The 23,432-nt window shown below is 38.6% G+C and overlaps 1 long non-coding RNA gene across 1 annotated transcript; it reads right to left on the bottom strand.

Moving 5' to 3' along the window:
* Positions 1-544: 544 nt before the first annotated feature.
* LOC128111126 (uncharacterized) lies at positions 545-23,318 on the bottom strand. The gene is made up of 7 exons (XR_008218496.1): positions 23,217-23,318; positions 20,607-22,957; positions 19,990-20,107; positions 18,705-18,883; positions 17,963-18,130; positions 2,023-2,206; positions 545-962 (listed from the first exon to the last, which is right to left on the bottom strand). It is a non-coding gene; the product is annotated as an uncharacterized LOC128111126 (long non-coding RNA).
* Between the last annotated feature and the right edge of the window lie 114 nt (positions 23,319-23,432).

Raw genomic sequence — 23,432 nt, forward strand, 5'->3', positions numbered from 1 at the left:
CATCTTGTAGGCAGGGAAAATTGTAGATTAAATGTTATATGGCAGGGTTTGTGTCCCACTCCTTCCACTGGAAGTCATTCCTGGTCACAAGAGATGGCCAGTTTAGGCTCCATATCCCCCATGGCTAGGAGTCTTGGCTAGAGTCATCTTCATAGATTCCTGGGAGTTTCCATTGCTCTAGATTTCTAGCTCATCCCAGAGGTACCCCCAGATTCCAGTTGTCTCTCCCAGTACTCTCTGCCTCCATCCTCCCAACCTGGTCCCTCCTTTTCCCATCCCCAGATGATACCTGAGATATCTCTCTCTGTTTCTTGTACCTTTAATAACTCCTCTAATATTTATGGCTTACTGGCCTCTGCCTAGCGCATTATAGGCTAAATTTATAGTGAGTAGTCTTCTTCCTAATGTTCCCTATCACAGCCCAGACTCCTGAAGCAACACCTGGTAAATACCCCCAGACTGGGCAAATTTCTCTGTATTTTGTAATTACTTTGGTTTGTACTTTGAGGCAAAGCAATCAACTTCTAACGGTATAAGGGTGCCCTCTGGTGCCCATCATGGGGATAGTCAGACAATCATTACACTGATAAGGCTATATCCTTATATGTAAAAATCCATACATGTAATTGTATATATTGCAGTAATTACATATGTATATATGCATATATACCTTTTAATAGCCCAACAAGTTAGTTTCATGGTAACCTGTGGTGCCATTTGTTGAATGGAAAAATGAATCCCTATGGTCTGGGTTCTCAAGAAGCCTCATGGAGAAATGAGAAGATAAACTGATCAGATTCTTATTATTGTACAAATAATAAACCCCAAGCTATGAATGCAGAATGTATGCAAAATGAAAGAAACAAAGTCAGCCACACACCTTTGACACAAGTAGGAGTAGCCACATTGTCCACAGGCACAAACACCATCACAGAAAATCACTTTGCATTCAAATAACGTACCTATGCAAAGACACATTTAAGTACTGTTACTATTCAAAATTCTGACTAAAGTTTTAAGACTTTTTTCAATTATTTCTTTTATTTCTGAAATTATAATTAGATAATCTCTCCCTTCCAAATCCTCTCTGTGCTCTCAAATTCATGGCCTCTATTTTCATTAACTGTTCCTACAGCTCAAAAAACAACACAGAGAGTTATTAATTATGAAAGTTTGGCCTTTAGCTCAGGCTTGTCCCTAACTAGCTCTTATAACTTAAATGAACCCATTTATATTAATCTGTATTCTATCACATGGCATTACCTCTCTCTTGCACATCCTGTTTCCCCTCCATGTCTCCTGGCTAATCATAAACACCTGGATTCCTCCTCTTCCTTTCTCACCCCAGAAATCCCACCTATACCTCCTGCCTAGGTATTGGCCATTCAGCTTTTTATTACACCAAACACAGAAATTTATCTTCACACAGTGTACAAATATCCCACAACACATGCATATATGTGTGTGTGTGTGTGTGTATATGTATGTATGTGTGTGTGTATATATATATATATATATATGTGCATAGACATAAATGTTACTAAATATAACCTGTTCAGTATGAATAATATTACTCTCATGTATGTTTTCTTAGCTGATCATTTGGAATTAGCTAATCAACTACTGTGTTCTTCCACTCTCAGCATTCCTTTGTTACCTGTAGTTCTTTGTGTAGGTTTGAGGTCTCCTGGGCTTTCCCCTGTCCACTTGGCTTGTCTACTGGTGATGTCCTTATTAGGCTCACGTTTAGGTAGTCATGTTGATGGGGCTTTATGAATGTAATTTCTGACATTACTGGGAGATAAAATCTCATAGCAGACTTCCTATTTCTCTGGCTCTTACAGTCTTCCTATTGGCATTCTGAAATGCTCCCTTAGCCTTAGATGGAAGAATGTTTTGTACGTGTATCCAATCAGCACTGTGCTTCACAACTATGCATTTTGATTGATAGTGGTTTTCTGTAACAGCCTCCCTCTGTTGCAAAGAGAAGTTTCGCTGATGAGGGGTAAGGGCTGAACTTACCTGTGGATATAAAGACAAATGTTAAGAATGTAGTCAGAGATTATGCTGGTGTAGCAAAGTGGTGGTTGTAGGTTCTCCTCCAAGAGCCATGATTTCACTGTCGCTGAGTACTTGGCTGAGTTTTCAGTACCAGGCAAGGCTCATATGTTCTGTACAATCCTCCAATATAGTAGCATGTAGGAAACTAGTTGCCAAAACAAGAAATATCTTTGGTAACTCAAAGAAACAATACACCACCCACAGGCACTATATGTGTTGCCATCATTTAGTAATAGAATTGCGCTCATCTTGCTCCCTTTTCCCTTTCATAATTTCAACCTGGAGGCACTGTAATTCTTTCTGTATGCTAGTTCTCAGTCATTCCATTCATAATTGTTTTGAAATGAAGGGGCTTTTTCTGTTATCTTTGATGTTTCTGATATTACATGAACTTTGAAGAGTAATACTCAGGGCCTTCTACAACCATGCCTAGTGTTCATGGGTAAAAAGAGTGCAAGCAATATTTTGAAGAATATTTCTTACATTATCTGCCTTCTGTCGACTCAATAATAGTTCAACCCATTTCAAGGAAATGGTTCCAACATAAAACATTCTTTCACATAAAAAAGCCTCATTCAAAGAAATCAAGATTGTATTGGAAAACTTTTTCTCAGGAAAACAGTAACAGAAGAAAACTTTCTTAGCTTGATAAACAGTATAATAACAACAACAAAAATGGTATTATTTTTCTTAAAATTGAAAAATGGGATACTTTGTGTCTAAGAGTGGAAACAAAGCAAGGATACCATTCTTACTATATTTGCTCAACATAGTCTTACAAATCTTAGCTAGCACCATAAGGCAGTATTTGGAAAAGAAATATATATGTAATAGCAGAAAGAAATAAGCAAAACAACATATTTGCAGATAAGATGACTATCTACATCCCATATGAACACATAGAACTGATGTGACATACAAGTTTCAAGAAAAAAAAGATCAATATACAAAGAAAAAAATGTCTCTTTATATACTAGCAAGAATGAGTGGACACAAAAATTCAATAATTTACAATTGCCTAAGAAGTGAAGGTCTTGGGCTGATAAGATGGCTCAGCTAGTAGAGGAGCTTGTGACCAAGACTGAAAGCCTTTGTTCAACTCCCAAACCTACATGGTGGATAGAAGAAGAGAGATAACTCCTGCAGATTATTGTCCTCATACCTATATACACAGCACACATTTTTAATGTGAAAGAAGATTTTTGGAATAACTTAAATATAAACCTAACAAAATAAGTAAAGGGATTATATGCTTGAAACTTTGAAACTGCATAATGTTGATGACAGAAATAAAAAAGGATCTAAATAAATGCAGTGACATAAGATGTTTGTGAATTTGTAAATGATACATCTGACAAAAATTTTGAATTCTCAATAGTAAAGAGGTTAAGCCTATTTGAATAAATATATATACTTAATACAATGTCTACATAATATATACAATATATTATACATATAATTAATGTAATATATAGTATGGCTATATGCAACACATATCCATAAAAATAAGCAGATATAATATAGGTAGATTTAAAAAGATATAAATATGATATAGAAAAATTGCGCCCAGAATTCAACAGATGTTACTTTAAATTTGTGTGAAAAGTCAAAGGAAATAGAAGACCTACAAACAATTTGAAAAAGTACAAAGTAAGAAGAATCAATCTACCTAATTTCAAGTTTTATTATAAAACTACAGTACAGTAATCAAAAATGTGTGATACTGGCAGAGTGATAGACATATGGATCAATAGAACATAACACAAAATCCAGGAATAGACACACACAAATCTGCCCATTGATTTTGTGAGGGCAAAGGTGTAAAAACAATTTAGCAGATGGAAAATATCATTTTCAAAAAATGAAACAATTGGAAGTTCATAAAACTAAAAAATGAACTTTGACCAATGATTGACATTTTATACACACATGCACCCAAAGTGTATGAAGAACATATACATAAAATATTATAACTTTTAGGGAGAAACATATAATAAAAATGTTCAGGATGTACAGATACACCAAGAATTCTCAGATTTAATTGATACAAAACAACAAAAACCCCTGACAAATTACATCTCATCAATATTGAAAAATTTTGCTTTGTGAAAGAGTCCATTTAATGAGTGGAAATACAATTAGTTCACAGAGGGAAAGAAAATACCTGTCAGTGATTTATCTGACAAAAATTTGGTATCTATAATATTCAACAAACTTACAAACTCAGTAGTGAAAAGAAATATATAATCCCAACACATACACGATGTGATTAGAAGATAACCCTGAGCAGACAGTTCACTAAAGAGGACAAACAATGGCAAGTCAAGCCCATGAAAGGATAAACAATTATGAAGGATGCACCAATCAAAACCTGAGTGAGAGACCATTAACACACTCAAAACAAAAAGTAATTCCATGCTCAAAACCCAACAAACATGTAGGGAAAAAGCAGATTTCCCACACTTACTTCAGCAGGGGATACAAAATGGTAGAGTCAACCAGGAATAGAGCTGTAACTCTTCTTTAAAAAATGAAATACAACTCCTACAGCCCAATCTGTTAGTTATGGAGCATGCTTCATGGACAATAGTTTAGATGTAATTCTGAACGGTCTTATTAAATAAAAAACACAGAGCCAAATGCAGAGTTAAAAGCCCAGAGATCGAGCAGCAGCCAAGAGCTAAGACTGCCTTCTTACCCCTCACTGTCGCTGTCATCCTTCCCCTGAGAAAGAGACCTACTTCCTGTGTGTCTGTATTTTTATTGACTTTCTGTTCTGCTTTCTCATTGGTTGTAAACCCAACCACATGACCTCCTCGTCACTGCCTGTCTATACAGACCTCCAGGTCTCTATGGGTTGGTATTGAGATTAAAGGCTTGTATCTCCAAGCTGACTATGTCCTTGAACACACAGACTCTGCCTCCCATGTGATTGGATTAAGGGCGTGTGCTACCACTGCCAGACTTCTGCTAAATGGCTTGCTCTTAGCTCTGACCCCCAGGCAACTTTATTTATTAACATACAAATAAAATCACATTTCAGCACAAATAAAGTATCACCATACAATAGGAGTCTTATTCAGCAATCCTTTACCTATTGCCTATATGTTGAAGTGTAGTGGCTGCTTTTTTCTCTAGTAGTTGCAGAATTTCAGATCTAACATTGAGATCTGTGATCCATTTGAAGCTGATTCTTGTGCAGGGTGGGAGATGAGAGTCTAGCTTCATTCATCTGCATGTACATATCTAATTTTCTCAGCACTACTTGTTGAAGAGGCTGTCTGTTTTCCATGAGTACTTTTGGCAATGTTATCAAGAATCAGGTGACTGTAATCATGCCATCTTCTACCTGGGTCCTCCTTTCTTTTCCATTGATCTCTGTCTGCTTTTGTGTGAGTACCATGCCGTTTTATTACTACAGTTCTGTACATAACTTGAAAGCAGACATAATAACTTCAGCCTTTTTGTTTAAGATTTCTAAGTCTACCTGGGGTCTTTTTGGCTTCCATGTGAATTTTCAGATATTCTTTCATTTCTGTGAAAAATGGTACTGGCATTTAGAGTGAGACTGCATTGAAACTGGATATTGCTTCCATTAAGATGGCCATTTTCACAATATATATGCTATGAAACCAGAAATAGATGTTGAGCTCCTATTGCTGAAGACACGACATACTTCAGATGCAGGACACAGAGAAATCAAGCTGACCTGGATGGAAGGTTCGTTTCTGTTTGCTTATACTATTCATAATACCAGAAAGTATTGCACAGCCTGTTGAAGGAGAGAAGTCATCAGTGTCCACACAGAGCAGCAGACCCTGTGTGCTACAATTATAAGCCAATTCCTGGCAACATATACCCATTGGTACAACAGTACCATGAATGCTCTTGGGTAACCAACCAGGTCCTGATTGAACTTGATGCCCACTCCTTGGAAGGTAACACATGTCTGGTACTGTGGAGTTAGCCAAAAGTCTGTGTCTAGGAAGGTCACAGGCCCTTCAAGGGAATTGAAAACTACCAAAGCTTTGCTACAAAGACACGTGATCAAACTGCCTCCCAAAGACTGATGCTCATGCCCATAGACCAGTGCAGCTCTCAGACTTGGTAAGAAAGGCCTCTTTTGGAACTGGGAAAGAGTCAAAGCAGGAACTCATAACTAGTTGAATCTCTGGGAATATGTGGCCACTGAGTACTCACCTCTACACAGGGGATTTGTTTTACTCCATCTGAGTCCCAAAGAACGTCCTGGAAGACAGGATGAAAGAACAGAGGGACTCAGGGGATGGGTAAGAAGGGAGTAAAGCATTGTCCTCTGGATACTTCAGTGTCGATGCAATGATGAGCACACTGCAGCTGAGATCACCTGCACAAGGAGTGCAGCACAGGAAGGAAGGAAGGAAGGAAGGAAGGAAGGAAGGAAGGAAGGAAGGAAGGAAGGAAGGAAGGAAGGAAGGAAGGAAGGAAGGATGAATGGATGAGGTTAGGAAGGAGATTAACAGAAGCTGCACTGGTGAAAGAGTAGTGGAATGGCATTGGCAGGGTACTGAGGGTTAATGTGATCACAGCGTACTGTATATAAGTATGAAACTGTCCAAAATAAACAAATTAGAAAATTAAACACAGCCCATCAGTTGCCCTTCTGAGCATTTATTTCAGAGAAATGAAGCCTTGTTGTTCCATTAACCCTTTCTAGGAAGGGGTGAATAAAGTTTTCAACCCAGGTAGGGCATCAATAACAGTCCAAAGAAACAATTGTGCCTAAGTCCAGCTTAGTGAACCAATGAGTTAATTGGTGTTACTTGAGAGAGCGTACATAAGGGGTTACCTACAAGAACATGGACAAGATATGAATGACAACACCACAGAAAAGTCTCCCTCACACACATAGTAATATTTAACCACTTCAACACTAAGGGGAGGGACTATTGCACCACTTGTACAAACCTCTGAGTCTACTTTGCACCTCATGATCCACCTTCAGGAGGGAATGCTAGAGGGCCCAATCTTGTGATGGTCTAGCATATACAATAAAACGGTTCTAATTTCAAGACATCGTTGGCCATGCCATGCCCAGAGAATGGCACTCCACAAACCTATGTTTCTGTCCTCTCTCCAAGTGTTTGTAGCAAGATTATTTATATAGACATGAACTGAGAACAACTCAAATACCCTTGAATGGCTGAATGTAACAGGTGATGCAATGGCTTATGAACTGTGATATACTAGGGAACACTTGTAGGTAATAAAATGAAACAAGCTATGAATATTGTTCATTGAGCTTGAATGAGTCTCCAGACAATTGTGCTGTGTAAAATAACTATTCCCTAAACATTAACAATATATATATATTATGGCAATATAATTCCATTTATATAACATTTTTGAAATTAAATAGAAATGGAAAACAGACTGATGATTGCGAGTGGTTAAAGTGGAGTGGAGAACCCAGGTGTGGTTGTGCACACCCTTAATCCCAGCACTCAGGAGACACAGACAGGTGAATCTCTGTGAGCTCAAGGCCAGCCTGGTCTACAGAGTGAGATCCAGGCCAAAGGGCCTATACAGAGAAATCCCATCAAAGAAGAAAAGAAAAGAAGAGAAGAATAAAGCAATTGAAGAAAAAGAAAAGAAGAGAAGCAGAGGAAGAGGAAGAAAAAGAAGACAGGACATACTTTTTAAAGTTGTTACTAACAATGAAAATCGAGTAAATGACACGCTGGATCTGTATAATATTTTACAACTACATACAAATCTAAACTTATCTCAATAAAAATAATTTAATTAAAAATAAAAATTGATTGTTTTAAATATCCATAAAATCTGTATGTCTCTAGCTAGACTGCTGTGTGTGTGAGAGAGAGAGTCGGGGTGGGGAGGATCAAAGAGCCTTTAAGTATATTATGTGTATTGCTAGGTGTTCTGGGTCACATGGTTTTTTTGAGGAACCTTCACACTGATTTCCAGCCTCCACATAGATTTTCATAATGGCTGCATATATGAAATCCCCCAACATTAAATGGAAGAAAATAAAATAAACAAAAATAAAGAATTCAAAAACAACCTGTATCAGACATAAAATGCGTGTTACAAATGCTATAGATAGCAAAAGCACAACTGATAGAGTGTTTAAGGCAATTTGGTTGGGAGACTATAAAGTATCACCATAGACTAGATGACTTAAACAACGAGTACGATTTTGCACAGTTTTGAATGCTGGAAAGTTTAAGATCAAGGTACGCTTGGTCCTGTGTCTGTCATGGGTCCACCTCCTACTGGTAGATAGTTGAAGAACAGAGAGCAAGAACACATTCTCATATCAATTCTTTTTTGTTTGTTTGTTTTGTTGAGACAGTTTCTCCGTGTAGCCCTGGTTGTTCTGGAACTTGCTCTGTAGACCAGGCTGGCCTCGACCTCTCATATTGCTTCTTATAAGGGTATTGTATTAGTTTCCTATAAGCAAATACCCGAGGAGAAACAATTTGTGGAGGAAATACGTCTTGCTACTGTGGCCCAATATCTGACAAAGCAGCTTAAGGAAGGCAGGGTCGTTTGGGCTTACAATTTAAAGTTACAGTTTTGTTGGGGAAACATGGAGGCAGAAGGACGAATTAATTGTTCACAAGGACCCAGTTATCAAAACCCACAGTGACTCATTTTCTCTATCGAGCCTCCACCTCCTAATGGCTCCACACTGTTCCAAAATAGCACCACCAACTAGTGACCTGGTATTCAAACATCTGAGCTTGTCAGGGGACATTTCACATTCAAACCAAAAATGCACTGATGTTATTCAGAAGGCTACACATCTTTTGTTGTTGTTTCAGGGAGTATTCTTTCCTTTTATTTTTATATTGAAAATAGAGTTTTTTTGCATACAATGTATTTTGATTATGATTTCCCCTCCCCTAACTCCTTCCAGGACTCCTTCCAGATCCTCTCTGACTCCCCACCCACCCATAGCCCCCTCTCTCATTAGAATACAAACAGGCATCTAAAATAATCATAAAATAAAATAAGATTTAAACAAAGTCTGAAATAGGATGAAGCAAACCAACTACCAGGAGAAAAAGAACCAAAGAAAAAGCACAAGAAACGCATGGAGGTGCACACACACACACACACACACACACACACACACACACACACACACATTCTTACACACAGAAATGCCATTAAAAAAACAGAAAACAATATGTATGCAAAAGACCTGTAAAGGAAAATAAAAGAAGGAAGGAATGAAGGAAGGTAAAGGAAAAGTACAAATAATGCCTAGGCAAAACATTATAAGGCAGAAAACCTCTAAAAATGCCAGGCTTTCTCCTGCCGTGTATGGGGACTGCCTTTAAGAGTGGTTTGTATCCCCAGTGAAACTCCTTTGGAGAAAACAATTTTTTCATTTGCAAGCAGTCATCAATTGGAGACAGTTTCTGTACTAGGGATGGGGGCTTCCATCCACTTCCCCTCTCAGCACTGGTACACCATCTGGCTTAGACCCATGCAGGGACTCTTCATCCTACCATAGTATGTATATGTGCATATATGTGTCAGTCCTGATATGTTTGGGAGGCTTTGTTTCCTTGGTGTCTTCCTGCTCCTATAATCTTTCTGCCTCTCTTTTGCAGAGTTCTCTGAGTGCTGAGAGGAGGCATTTGACAGAGACATCACATTTAGGACTGAGTGTTCCAATGTCTCTCACTCTCTGCACATTGTCCAGTTGTGGCTGTGTAGCATGAATCCTAAAACCTGGAGCCAGATATCAGGGTAAACACTGAAAGATCAGTGAGACAAAGGAACAAGCTACTTGTGGTGATATTTTAATTGTGCTGAAATGTGATTTTATTTGTATGTTAATAAATAAAGTTTGCCTAGAGATCAGAGGTCACAGCGAGCCAGGGACAGCAGTCAAGCTGTGGTAGCCCAAGCCCTTAATCTGATCATATGGCAGGCAGAGTCTCTGTGTGGTCAAGGACACAGCCAAGCATCGTGACCTTTGAGTCTTTAATCCCAGTACCAACCATAGAGACCAGGAGGTCTGTATAGACAGGCAGTGATGTGGAAGTCATGTGGCTGGGCTTAGAGCCAATGAGAAGGCAGAACAGGAAAGCAATAAAACACAAGACACACAGGAAGAAGGTCTCTCTCAAGGGAAGGACGACAGCCTGTGGTAAGCTAAAGGGAGTCATGGCTCTTGCTCTGATCTCTTAGGCTTTAACTCTGTATTTGGCTCTGTGTTTCTTACTTAATAAGACCATTTAGAATTTCATCTACAGCCACTAGAGAAACTTCTCACCACAACAGAATCCTCAGGCTGAAACGCGGGGAAGATCCTGTCTTTACAAATCCTCAGACTGAATGAATGTCTCTGAGTTCTTAGCCAAAAGGGCCGAGTTCCTGTCTCCTCTTGCCTTATATGCCTTTCTCTGCCCAGCCATATAATTCCCTGTTTAAACAATCCTAGTGCTGGGATTAATGGTGTGTGTGCTTCCCAAATACTAGGAGCAAAGGCATGAGATCTCAAGCTGGGATTAAAAGTGTGTGCCACCACTGCCTGGCTCTGTTTCTCTTTTAAACTGGATTAATCTCATGTAATCTAGGGTGGTTTTGAACTCACAGAGATCTAGACAGATCTCTGCCTCCAGAGTGCTAGGATTAAAGGTGTGTGCTGTTGCACAAATCCTAATTGGTCTTAATAAAAAACCTGGAGCCAGATGTCAGGGTGAAAGCTGAAAGATCAAAGAAGCAGAGCAAGCCACAGCCACCACCTCTTAACCTCACCAACTCCTCAGCCTGAAAGAGCCAGTTCCTGTCTCCTCAAGCCTTATATTCCCTTCTCTGCCCAGCCATATCACTTCCTGTCTCAATCTTCCTAGTGTTGGGATTAAAGGTATGTGATCCCAAGTGCTGGAATTAAAGGTATGTGCCACAACTGCCTGACCTCTATGGCAAACTCTGTGGCTAGCTCTGTCCTCTGATCTTCAGGCAAGCTTTATGTCCTAGATTACAAACAATATATCACCACAGTGTGCTACCACTGCCTGGCCTCTATGTTTAATCTAGTGGCTGGCTCTGTCCTCTGATCTTCAGACAAATTTCGTTTGTTAGAGTACAAACAAAATATCACCAAGTGGCTCTCTATTTTTGTTCCCATCTACTGCAGTAGGAAGCTTCTCTGATGATGGCTGAACACAACACTGATTTATGAGTATAGCAGAATGTTGTTAGGAGTTATTTTGTCTATGTTGCTTTATCCGAGCTTTAGTATTTGGATTTCCTATAGGTCCATGACCTATCTAATCTCAGGTTCTTGGCTACACAAGCAGTGTTGATCATGTGTTCTATCTCATGGAATGGGCCTTATATCAAATTAGATCTTGGATGGTTACTCCAAGAAGCTTTGTGTGACTATTGTACCAATGTATCTTGCAAGCAGGTCATCATTGTAGATTGAAGGGGTTAGAGCTGGGTGCATGTTTACCTTTCTCCTCTGGTGGTGTGCAGAGTACTTTCTAGTACCAGGAACACTAGTCAGTAGGGGTGAAGGCTCCAGATAGGCACCAGCTCAACCTCTTCATGTTCAATGGGTTATGTAGCTGTTGTCTTTACTAATGGGGCCTTACCATCAGTTTGTGGATAGCAATCAAGAGCCTTGGCAATAACCTTGGTTGTTTGGGAGTTTCCATGGAACCTGTTTGACCAACAACTCAATTATATGTAGCCCATTCTCAGAAATGGAAGTTTCATTTGGTGACAAGAGATGTCTGGTTGGGGCTTTGTCTGCCTGTTACTTGATGATTCCATTTAGATTTCTTTCATATGTGTATATATTTTAAGAAGCTACTATATTGGGTTTCCATATGACCCCCCCATGGCCCTTAATTTTAGCTGTCCTCCTTGTATTGCTTCCCTTACTCCACTGTCCCCCCTCCTTTTGAACCTTCCATTCCTGCCCCACACCTATCCATCCATCCATACCTAGCTATTCTATGTCTCCTTCCTAAGGAGATTCACCCTCTGCCCTAGTCCCTTACTCTATACCTACCCTTTGTGGTTATATGGACTGTCACTTTATTATCAAAGACTTGAATACTAAAATCCACATATAAGCAAATACATACCATATTTGTCTTTTGGGGTCTGAGTTAGCGCACTCATGATGATTTTTTTTCTAGCTCCATCCACTTACCTGTGAATGGTAATCCATGACTTTCATGATGTCATTTTTTAGCAACTGAATAATACTTCATTGTGTAAATGTACCATATTTTCTTTATCCATTCATCCTTTAACAGCCACATAAGCTGTTTCAAATTTCTGGCTATCATGAATTTAGCAGCAGAGAACATGATTAAGCAAGTGTCTCTGTAGAAGTATGGAGTGTCCTTTGGGTATATGCCCAAAACTGGTATAGCTGGATCTTGAGGTAGATCTTTTCCCAGCTTTCTGAGGAACTAGCACACTGATTTCTGTAGTGGCTGTACAATTTTGAGAAATAGTTGAATATACTCTCTCATTCTGTATTTAGGTTTTTACTTTTGCTGATTATTTAATTTCATGTGCAGAATCTTTTTAACTTGGCGTAGTCATGTTTTTCTGTTTTTGCAGACTCCTTAAAGTTTTTGCACATTGTTTGGAATATTTTGAAATGCAGTTCATATAGATAATGGACCATTCTACAGCATTGGGCTGCTCAGTTACAAGGTTGTTTCCATATGTCAAAAAAGCACAATGTAACAGTGTACACACTATGTTGACTGGTTTGTTTGTTTGTTTGTTTGTTTGTTTGTTTGTTTCTAGACCAGTCATTCTTCTTTAGAATTGAACTAGTTGGTTGGTGCTATAGATTGACTATCTTCTCCAAAGTTTATGTGTTGGCAACACAATCATCAGTGAAACAGTATTGGCAAGATGACCTCTAATAGGTGATGTTATAAGGGCTCTGCTCCCAAGAATAAATTAATACTGTTATCATATGTGTGGATTATTTATTGAGAGAGTGTGTCTTTTTGTTCTGCTATCTCATTTGCTCTCTCTAGCCAGCTATACCACTTCCTCTTCCTGCCCAGCTCTGTCACGTCCTGTCTGTCTGTGCAGACATCCAGACCTCCATGGCTAACTAGTATTGGAATCTAAGGTGTGTGTCACCTGGCTCTGTTCACACTGTGGCCTTGAACTCACAGAGATCCAGACAGATCCCTGCCTCCTGAGTGATAGGATAGAAAGTATGTGCTATCATTGCCTGACTTCTATATTTACTATAGGACTGGCTTTTTCCTCTGATCACCTTTATTGGGGGACACAAATAAAATATCACCACAATACTATAATTGTGGTGGGAGGCTGGGGGGAGGGGAAGGAAGGATAAGGGGGTCTGTGATTGGTATGTAAAGTGAATAGACAATTTCTTAATAATAGGATTAACATAATAAAAATGGCAATCTTACCAAAAGCAATCTACAGATTCAATGCAATCCCCATCAAAATACCAGCACAATTCTTCACAGACATGGAAAGAACAATACTCAACTTCATATGGAAAAACAAAGACCCCAGAATAGCTAAAACAATCCTGTACAATAAAGCCACCTCTGGATGCATCACCATCCCTGACTTCAAGCTCTACTATAGAGCTACAGTAATAAAAACAGCTTGGTACTGGCATAAAAACCAACATGTGGACCAATGGAATTGAATTGAAGACCCTGACATTAATCCGCACACCTATGAACATATAATTTTTGACAAAGAAGCCAAAAGTGCACAATGGAAAAAAGAAAGCATCTTCAACAAATGGTGCTGGCAAAACTGGATATCAACATGTAGAAGGTTGCAAATAGATCCATATCTATCACCGTGCACAAAATTTAAGTCCAAGTGGATCAAGGACCTCAACATAAATCCAATTACTCTGAACCTGCTAGAAGAGAAAGTAGGAAGTAGTCTTGAACGCATTGGCATAGGAGACCACTTCCTAAATAGAACACCAGTAGCACAGACACTGAGAGAAACAATCAATCAATGGGACCTCTTGAAACTGAGAAGCTTTTGTAGAGCAAAGGATACGGTCAACAAGGCAAAGCGGCAGCCTACAGAATGGGAAAAGATCTTCACCAACCCCACATCCGACAGAGGACTGATATCCAGAATATATAAGGAACTCAAGAAATTAGACATCAAAATGCCCAACAGTCCAATTAAGAAATGGGCTATAGAACTAAACAGAGAATTCTCAACAGAGGAAACTCAAATGGCCGAAAGACATTTAAGGAATTGCTCAACATCCCTAATCATCAGGGAAATGCAAATCAAAACAACTCTGAAATACCACCTTATGCCTGTCAGAATGGCTAAGATCAAAAACACTGAAGACACCTTATGCTGGAGAGGATGTGGAGCTAGGGGAACTCTCCTCCACTGCTGGTGGGAATGCAAGCTTGTACAACCACTTTGGAAATCAATATGGTGCTTTCTTAGAAAATTGGGAATCCATCTCCCCCAAGATCCAGCTATACCACTCTTGGGCATATACCCAAGGAATGCTCAACCACACCATAAGAGCACTTGTTCAGCTATGTTCATATCAGCATTGTTTGTAATAGCCAGAACATGGAAACAACCTAGATGCCCTTCAACTGAAGAATGGATAAACAAAATGTGGTACATATACACAATGGAATACTACTCAGCAGAGAAAAACAATGACATCATGAGGTTTGCAGACAAATGGATGGATCTAGAAAAAATCATCCTGAGTGAGGTAACCCAGACTCAGAAAGACAAACATGGTATGTACTCACTCATAGCAGGATACTAGATGTGGGACAAGGCTGACTTGTCTGCTACTCACATCACCAGGGAGGCTACCTGGAAAACAGGACCCCAAGAAAGACACGGGGATCGCCCAATGACAGAGAAATGGAATGAGATCTACATGAACAGCCTGAACATGAGTGGGGGTAGTGAAAGGCAAGGGTCGAGGGAAAGAGAGCTTGGGGGAGCGGGAGATCCCAGCTGGATCAACAACAGAGAGGGAGAACAAGGAATAGGAGACCATGGTAAATGAAGACCACATGAGAATAGGAAGAAGCAAAGTGCTAGAGAGGCCCGCAGAAATCCACAAAGATACCCCCACAACAGACTGCTGGCAATGGTCGAGAGACAGCCCGAACTGACCTACTCTGGTGATGGGATGGCCAAACACCCTAATTGCCGTGCTAGAAACCTCATCCAACTACTGAGGGATCTGGATGCAGAGATCCATGACTAGGCCCTGGGTGGATCTCTGCGAGTCCAATTAGCGAGAATTGTTGAGACCAAGGTTGGATAAAGCACAGGGACAAATAGCCAAATGAATGGAAACACATGAACTATGAACCAATGGCTGAGGGGTCCCCACTGGATCAGGCCCTCTGAATGGGTGAGACAGTTGATTGGCTTGATCTGTTTGGGAGGCATCCAGGCAGTGGGACCGGGTCCTGTGCTCATTGCATGAGTTGGCTGTTTGAAACCTGGGGCCTATGCAGGATTGCTTGGCTCGGCCTGGGAGGAGGGGACTGGACCTACCTGGACTGAGCCTACCAGGTTGAACTCAGTCTGTGGGGAAGACTTTGCCCTGGAGGAGATGGGAATTGGGGGCGGGCTGGGGGGAAGGTGAGGGGGACAGGAGGGGGGAGAACAAGGGAATCCGTGACTGATATGTAGAACTGAATTGTATTGCAAAATAAAAAAAAAAATTTTCCACAATTTATAATCTACCACTATATGGAGGATATCTTATTAGCTGATCCAAAGTTAGGTACCATAGAAAACATGTTTGAAGGAGTAAAGAAAGTTTTGCCTTGCTGGGGAATACAAATTGCTCCTGAAAAATACAAGGAGGAAATTCTATTAATTACTTAGGATGTAGACTAGATCTACAAAAAATTACACCCCAGAAGGTACAACTCAGGAGAGATTGATTGTGGACTCTTAATGATTTTCAAAAATGGTTAGGAAGCATTTCCAACTTACAGACCATCTTTGGAATACCTAAAAATGGACTAGTAAATTTGGCCAATACACTTATAGGGGATAAGTACTTATATAATCAAAGAAAAATTTCAGCTGAAGCTGAGAAGGAATTGGTTCTAGTAAAAAAAAAAAAAAAGAAATTATGAGAGGCACATGTGGATCTTGTAAATCCAGTACTTACTTGCATTCTGGTCATACTGCCTTCCAGACACTCCCCCACAGGAATTTTGATGCAGAGGAAGATACTATATTGAAATGGATTTCAACCATGTAAACTGAGTAAGAAGTTAAAGACTTATATAGAAACGATCTCTGATATGATTCTAAAAGGAAAATTAAGACTTTGTCAGTTGACAGGAATGGACACAGCAGAATTTGTAGTACCTTTAAATGATGAGGAAATTTACTCTTTATGGAAAGATAATGAATACTGGCAAAGAGCATACAGTAACTGTTTGGGAGAGATTGACAATTGTTATCCCAAAAGCAAGAGAATAGAATTCATAAAAAGAGCTGAATGGGTCCTTCCTCACATTGTATGGTAAAAACCAATCTTTAGAGTCCCCACATTATATACTAACTCAAATAAATCAGGAAAGGCAGGATATAACTCAGGAGACTTTAGTAAAGTGGTTCAAAGCACCTAAAATTCTGTACAAAAGGCAGAACTGCATGCCGTTCATATGGTACCAATGGGCTCCATGGAACCTCTCAATATAGTTACTGAACTCAATATGCAGAGAGAGTTGTTTTACATATTGAAACTACTGAATTTATTCCTGGTAACACAGAATTAGTTTCACTACCAATACAATTATAGGAATCATCAGAAATAAGGAATATAATATAGATAGATAGATAGATAGATAGATAGATAGATAGATAGATAGATAGATAGATAGATTTCACACATCAGATCCCATATGAGTCTGCCAGGTCCTCTAAAACAAGGTAATGATGAGATTGATCAATGATTAATAGGTAATGTACTACAAGCTTCAGAATTTCATAACACCATGTAAGTAGTAAAGGTTTGAAAAAGGACTTTTCCATCACTTGCCATCAAGCCAAGGTAATTGTAAAAAATGTTCTGTAACACAAATCTTGAAAGGTCTTAATAAGAAAAAAAGCTTGGAGCCAGATATTGGGGTGAAAGCTGAAGGATCAGAGAAACAGAACAAGCCACAGCCAACCTCACCTCACGACCTCCTCAGCTGATCCTGTTTCCACAAATCCTCAGACTGAAAAACCTCTGAGTCCTCACCCCTGAGGATCTCAGTTTAACTGCTTCTTAGTTCCTGTCTCCTCACACCCTATATACCATTCTCCACACAGTCATCTCACTTCCTAGGATTAAAGGCATGTGTGCTTTCCAAGCAAAGTAATGAGAACTCAAGTGCTGGGATTAAAGGTATATACCACCACTGCCTGACTCTGTTCCCAGTGTGGCCTTGAACTCACAGAGATCTAGGTGGATATTTTCCTCTGAAGAGATAGGATTAAGTGTGTGTGCTACCACTGTTTGGCCTCTATGTCTAATCTAGTGGCTATTCTATTCTCTGATCCCAGATAAGTTTATCCCAGATAAGTATATCCCAGATATACTCTTATCCAAACTAACTAAAAGAAAGAGAGAGAATAACGAAATTAACAAAATCAGAAATGAAAAGGTGTAGCTGGAGTTTTCTCCAGTCCTGCCTGGCCCACGGTCAGGACAAATCTCTCTCACCTGCCAGTCCCACAGCTGCTTAGACCCAACCAAGTAAACACACAGAGACTTATATTACTTACAAACTGTATGGCCACAGCAGGCTTCTTGTTATCTAGTTCTTATATCTTAAATTAACCCATTTCTATTAATCAAGAAGTTGCCACATGGTTTGTGGCTTACCGGTATCTTAACATCTTCTCATGGCGGTGGCTGGCAATGTCTCTCTGCCTCAGCCTTCCACTTCCCAGAATTCTCTTCTCTGCTTCTCCTGCCTATACTTCATGCCTGGCTACTGGCCAATCAGCATTTTATTTATACAGAGTGATCTCCATAGCAGCTGGCTCTGTCCTGTGATCACCAGATAAGTTTATTAGGTTACACAATATATTGGGGTATACAATATATCACCACATTTCCCTTTTTTGTCTAAAATAATAACTAATACAAGAAAAACTATGTACAATAAGTACAATATATACAATCAAGAGTTACATTAAAATTTCCCTATCCATTAACATTTGACAAATTCAAACAAAAAATTCCCTTTTTTATCCTATCTTGATGAGTCTAAAATGTTGTACCTAAATCATGTTATACTCTAATTTGTATTACCAACCAAAAACTATCTATTGATGTCTTTCAAACTTATATGCTTTGTACCTCTTCAGGGAGTAACAAGTAAAACTATAACTATCTAATCTTCTACTACCTCAGAGAACCAAGAAGGAAGTCATATTAACTGAGTAAGGAATTAATGCAAACAAGCAACTTTCAAAAATGTGAGAAATGACAGAAACAGCTGGCTACCTGGACAGTCACCCAAGATTTCTCTGCAACATTGGGGCATCCATCTACAGCACACAGGCCTAGCATATCTGACAGACTCATCTGTGCAGCAGGATATTCTAAAGGACCTTCCTACCTTGTCTTGGCAAAGGATCAGCAGTCCTTCCTTTTGTGTAATGCTTGTCCATTTGGACAGCATACTGTCAGCAGGTGAGGTAAGGGCATTTTACTGCCCAGTGGCTAACTTGCCACAATGAAAGTAAACTCCATAAGTAGTTCTTCAATGTCCATCTTCTTCTCTGAAGTAAATTGGTGCTGCCAGGAGCAGACATGTCACATTGTGATAAAAAAAAGAATCTATGTTATTAAAACATCTTAAATGCCATATTCTGTAAATCTCTTAAGTGTTTGAAGATGAACTATCTATCTAAAATATATCTCTGCTTGACCTTGAAAACATAGCTAATATGACTTCAAGTTTGATTGTAATAACTAAAAATTTTCATTTATTTATATCCTAATTAGTAGGTAATAATAACTTTCAAGGACTAGCAATTTGCATTACATTGTTAAATGAACTTTAAAGGCACAATACCTTGAACAAGATTAGAAATATATGTAGAGTATTTTCTAACAAAATCAATTTCAAATTTGTATCAATATACATAATTGTATACAATATACAAAAATCCAATCCAATGTAAAATAATTAAAACTAGTAGTTGCTTTTTAAAAGTAGATTCAATAATCTATCTTTTTATCTTATCATATCCATATTCTTTCTTTTTTCTTTTCAGAGTAGATTCAATAATCTACCCTTTATCTATAATTTCTATATATTTTTTTCAAAGTAGATTCAATAATCTACCTTTTATCTTACCATATCTGTATTTTCTTTTTTTCTTTTCAGCATAGATTCAATAATTTGCCATTTATCGTATCATTTTTATATCTTTTTTCAGAGTAGATTCATTAATCTACCTCTTACCTATATTTGCTTTTCTTTCTTTGTTTTCTTTGTTTTTCAAACAAGAACCCTAAATCTAATCTCCTTTGTTCAGTTTTTTTCCTGACCATTATCAATTAACAACTTCTGACCAACCATCCTAAACAATGACAATTATCCATAACCCATTGAATGACCAAAAACCACCCACTCCACCTCTTTGAAATATGGGCATCTTGTTCTTAAAATTACTGCCTGTTGATTGGGGGCAACAACATTTTTAGAGTATCTTGAAAAGAAAAATTTTGGGTTAATTGTCAAGTCCTTGGAGAGGCAGCTGTATCATGTATTGTACAGTCTCTACATTATATGAAAGTGCAGGAATTGTCTCAAGTTCTTGCTCAAGTAGTTTGTGAGGCTGGATCATCTCAGCCATCTCAAAATTGTCTTGAGCAGTTTGTAGTCAAAAACTGACCTTTGGGTGGTGTTTGCCGTCTTAGTGGTATTATCATTGTCCTGATGGGATTGTCATTGTGGGGTCCCATCATCTTTTTGGAGACTTCAAAGTTGCTGTCAGGCCTAGTGATGGTTCCCTACAGAAAATTGATACAAACTCAAACCCAAAATCATGTACAGAAAGCTAGATGAAGCCTTTTTTCTAGAATTAGTTAGTACTGTATATGACAATTAGCATCTTGACAAAAATTTCAAATATATATATAAATCTTATAAATTTTGATATAAAATTCATACCTTAAGAAAAGCTTTAAAGAGTCAAAATAAAACCAAAAAATTATGAGATTAGTGGCAATAGAATAGTCCCTTAATTTTGGGGTTTCTTCTGTCCTATATCAGGTGGCTCTTCTGACATGAAACAGAGATTTTGCATTTTCTTTTAACAAGCTTGCTTGGGTTTAGAGAAGGAGAGAGCCATTCTCCAACTCCAAAGCCAGCTTAAATTTTTAATTAAATTGGGAATACAAAAAGATGGTTTGCATTATATGTCTGTAAAGAACAGCAGAAACAAACATTTAGGAAGACTTACGAAATTTTATTCTGTTAGATATGTGATATACCAATAGGCCAACTTACTCTTTTACTTGAGACATTTTTTTCTGGATGATTTGTCCTTTTCTTTAGATGTCTCATTTGTCCAATGTTCTTCAGATTCCTTAGCCTTCATTCTCCTGAAAGATGAAAAGAAAAACCTTTCCCCAACCCTAACTTTGGGGAGGTTCCCTTTAGGCAAGTTATATCTGATTAAATGAAAAGCATTTGTTTGTGGTATGTTAGTTAAAATTGAATGGTCATGCTCATTGATGAACTATCACCTCTTCTAATTAAGAGGCATATCTTGTTAAAATTGAACCTTTATCCATTTTAATGGTATCCATAGCTTTTCTTCTCTTGCAGAAACAAAAGCAACAAAATCATTCCAAACATAATATATATCATGTTTCCATTCTGAGGTCAGTGCATCTTTAAAGTATACAGGTTGATTTAATTCTGTAGGTTTATTTTATCCAGTGTCTCTCCACAGCTGTTATTCTTTTCTCATTAGCACTGAGAAATTCAAAGTTAATAGATCATTATGTAATCTACTACTGGGGTTTTTTGTTATCCCTTTCTGTTTATTTAGCATATCCCTTAGAGTTTGATTTGATCTTTCTATGACTGCTTGGCCTGTAAGACTGTGTGGTATACCTGGAATATGTTCTATATTGTAATAGGTAAAAAATTATTTCACTTTACCAGAGACACATACTGGAGCATTGACATTTTAATTTTTACAGGTATACCCATGATGGCCATAACTTCTTGTAAATGCATGATTACAGAATCAGCCTTTTTGGAACTCAGAGCAGTCACCCATTGAAATCCTGAATAGCTATCAGTGGTGTGCTGTGCAAATTTCAATTTTCCAAATTCTACAAAATGAAATACATCCATCTGCCAGATTTCATCCCTCTGAGTGCCTTTTGGGTTACATCATGCTATTGACATGATTTTTTTTTGAAATTCTGAGTCCTCCAGCACACTTCCTATCAATAGTTTATCGATCTCATCATTACCTTGTGCTAGAGGGCCTGGCAGACTCATATGGGATCATATGGGTTATATATAAGGGATGATTCCTATTCCTGATTATTTCTTGTAAATGAATAAATAATGAAATTAATTCTGACTCATCAGGGATATAAGTTCTGCAGTTTCAATATGCAAAACCACACTTTCAGCATACTGAGAGTCAGTAACTATGTTGAGAGGTTCTGAAAAATCCACTAATACCATCACAATAGCATATAATTCTGATTTTTGGAAACAATTATAAGGACTTTGAGCCACTTTACTTAAGTTTTATGATTTGTAACCAGCCTTTCCTTATTTGTTTGCATCTGTATAAAATGTAGGGGCTCCAGATATTGGTGTTTCACATACAATACAAGGCAAGATCCAGTTAGCTCTCTTTATAAGTTTAATTCTGTCACTTTTGGAACATTTGTTGTTAATCTCTCCCGAAAAAATTGCTGCAAGCTCCTTGCCAAAGCTCACTTTCTGCCCATAATTTGTCAATTTCATCATTAGATAAAGGTACTACAATTTCTGCTGGGTCTATTCCTGCTAATTGATGAAGTCTCAATTTTCCTTTTAAAATCAAGTCAGAGATTTTTTCCACATAAGTTTTTAATTTTTTACTCTGCTTATTTGGTAGAAATGTCAATTCCAATATAATATCTTCCCTCTGCATTAAAATTCCTATAGGGGAATGCTTAGAGGGTAAAATAACCAAAATGCAATCAAGCTTTGGATCCACATGATCCACATGTGCATCCTGTATTTTGTCTTCCACCAAAGCTAATTCTTTCTCAGCTTCTACTGATAATTCTCTTGGACTATTTAAGTCCTTGTCACCCTCTAAGGTTTTGAACAAATTGTGCAGATCATCATTTTTTAACCCAATAGTGGTCTATAGACTGGAAATGTTTGGGACTGATTAGGTGATGTAGCCTTGTGGAGGAGGTATGTCACTGGAGGTTTGGTCATTCCCATCGTGCACTCTGTCACTTGTTTTGGTACCCAGATGTGCGCTCTCAGCTGTTCTTGTAGCCATGCCTTTGTTGCACCATGCACTCCAACCCTCTGAACTGCATAGAATGAAAAACAAAACATGTAGAGGGAGGAAGAATTTTATTTTTTAAAGACCATGAGGGAAAAAATGCTAAGCTGTGCTTTGGTCCCAGCAAGCTACATAGAATGGAGGCAGAAATGGTTCCTGGCACTTCGGTGTTCTACTGTTTATTTTTTTCCCCCTCTCTTTTGTTTTTTTTTTTTAAGACAGGAAGAGCAGGTGCCATGTTGTGGTGGGTATAGTAGGACCTCTACTGCCATCATGAGGAGATGGGTTCTATTCCTTTTGTCCCATTGAAATGTTCTCATGAGTCCTAGAGGTGGGGAAAAACAAGGCACAGAGAGAATTGTAAGAAGCTCCCAGGTGGGCTCACCTGAATTCCCCAAAGACCCAGAACCTAAGAATCTGGAAATTGATTTCTAGTCTATGGATTACCACCACCTGAAGAGCGAAGGACTTAGAGGGGACCCTCACCGGCTAGCTCATAAGAACAAGAAAAAAAAAAATCCTGCGGGGAAACTCCCACAGTAAATGAACTAACCAGAATCATTTTCATTTCTTTGAATGCCTACCTGTAAATGCTTTGGACTAGTCCATGTACTATGTGAGTGCTGTGGCCCGCGCAGCTGGAGCACAAAATCTGGCGAGGGACACCGAGGTTAAAGAGCACTCTAGACACCCAGTTTCAGTTTGTCAGGGAAGCAGCTCTCTGTATTCGTACCAACCTGGGCTTATATACCCCTCCAACAGCAGGAGTCAAGGAAAGACTACTCTGTATCCATAGGCAA

The sequence above is a fragment of the Peromyscus californicus genome, unplaced genomic scaffold (assembly GCF_007827085.1).
Source record: "Peromyscus californicus insignis strain IS unplaced genomic scaffold, ASM782708v3 Scaffold_10__1_contigs__length_136768540, whole genome shotgun sequence".
Taxonomy (NCBI): domain Eukaryota; kingdom Metazoa; phylum Chordata; class Mammalia; order Rodentia; family Cricetidae; genus Peromyscus; species Peromyscus californicus.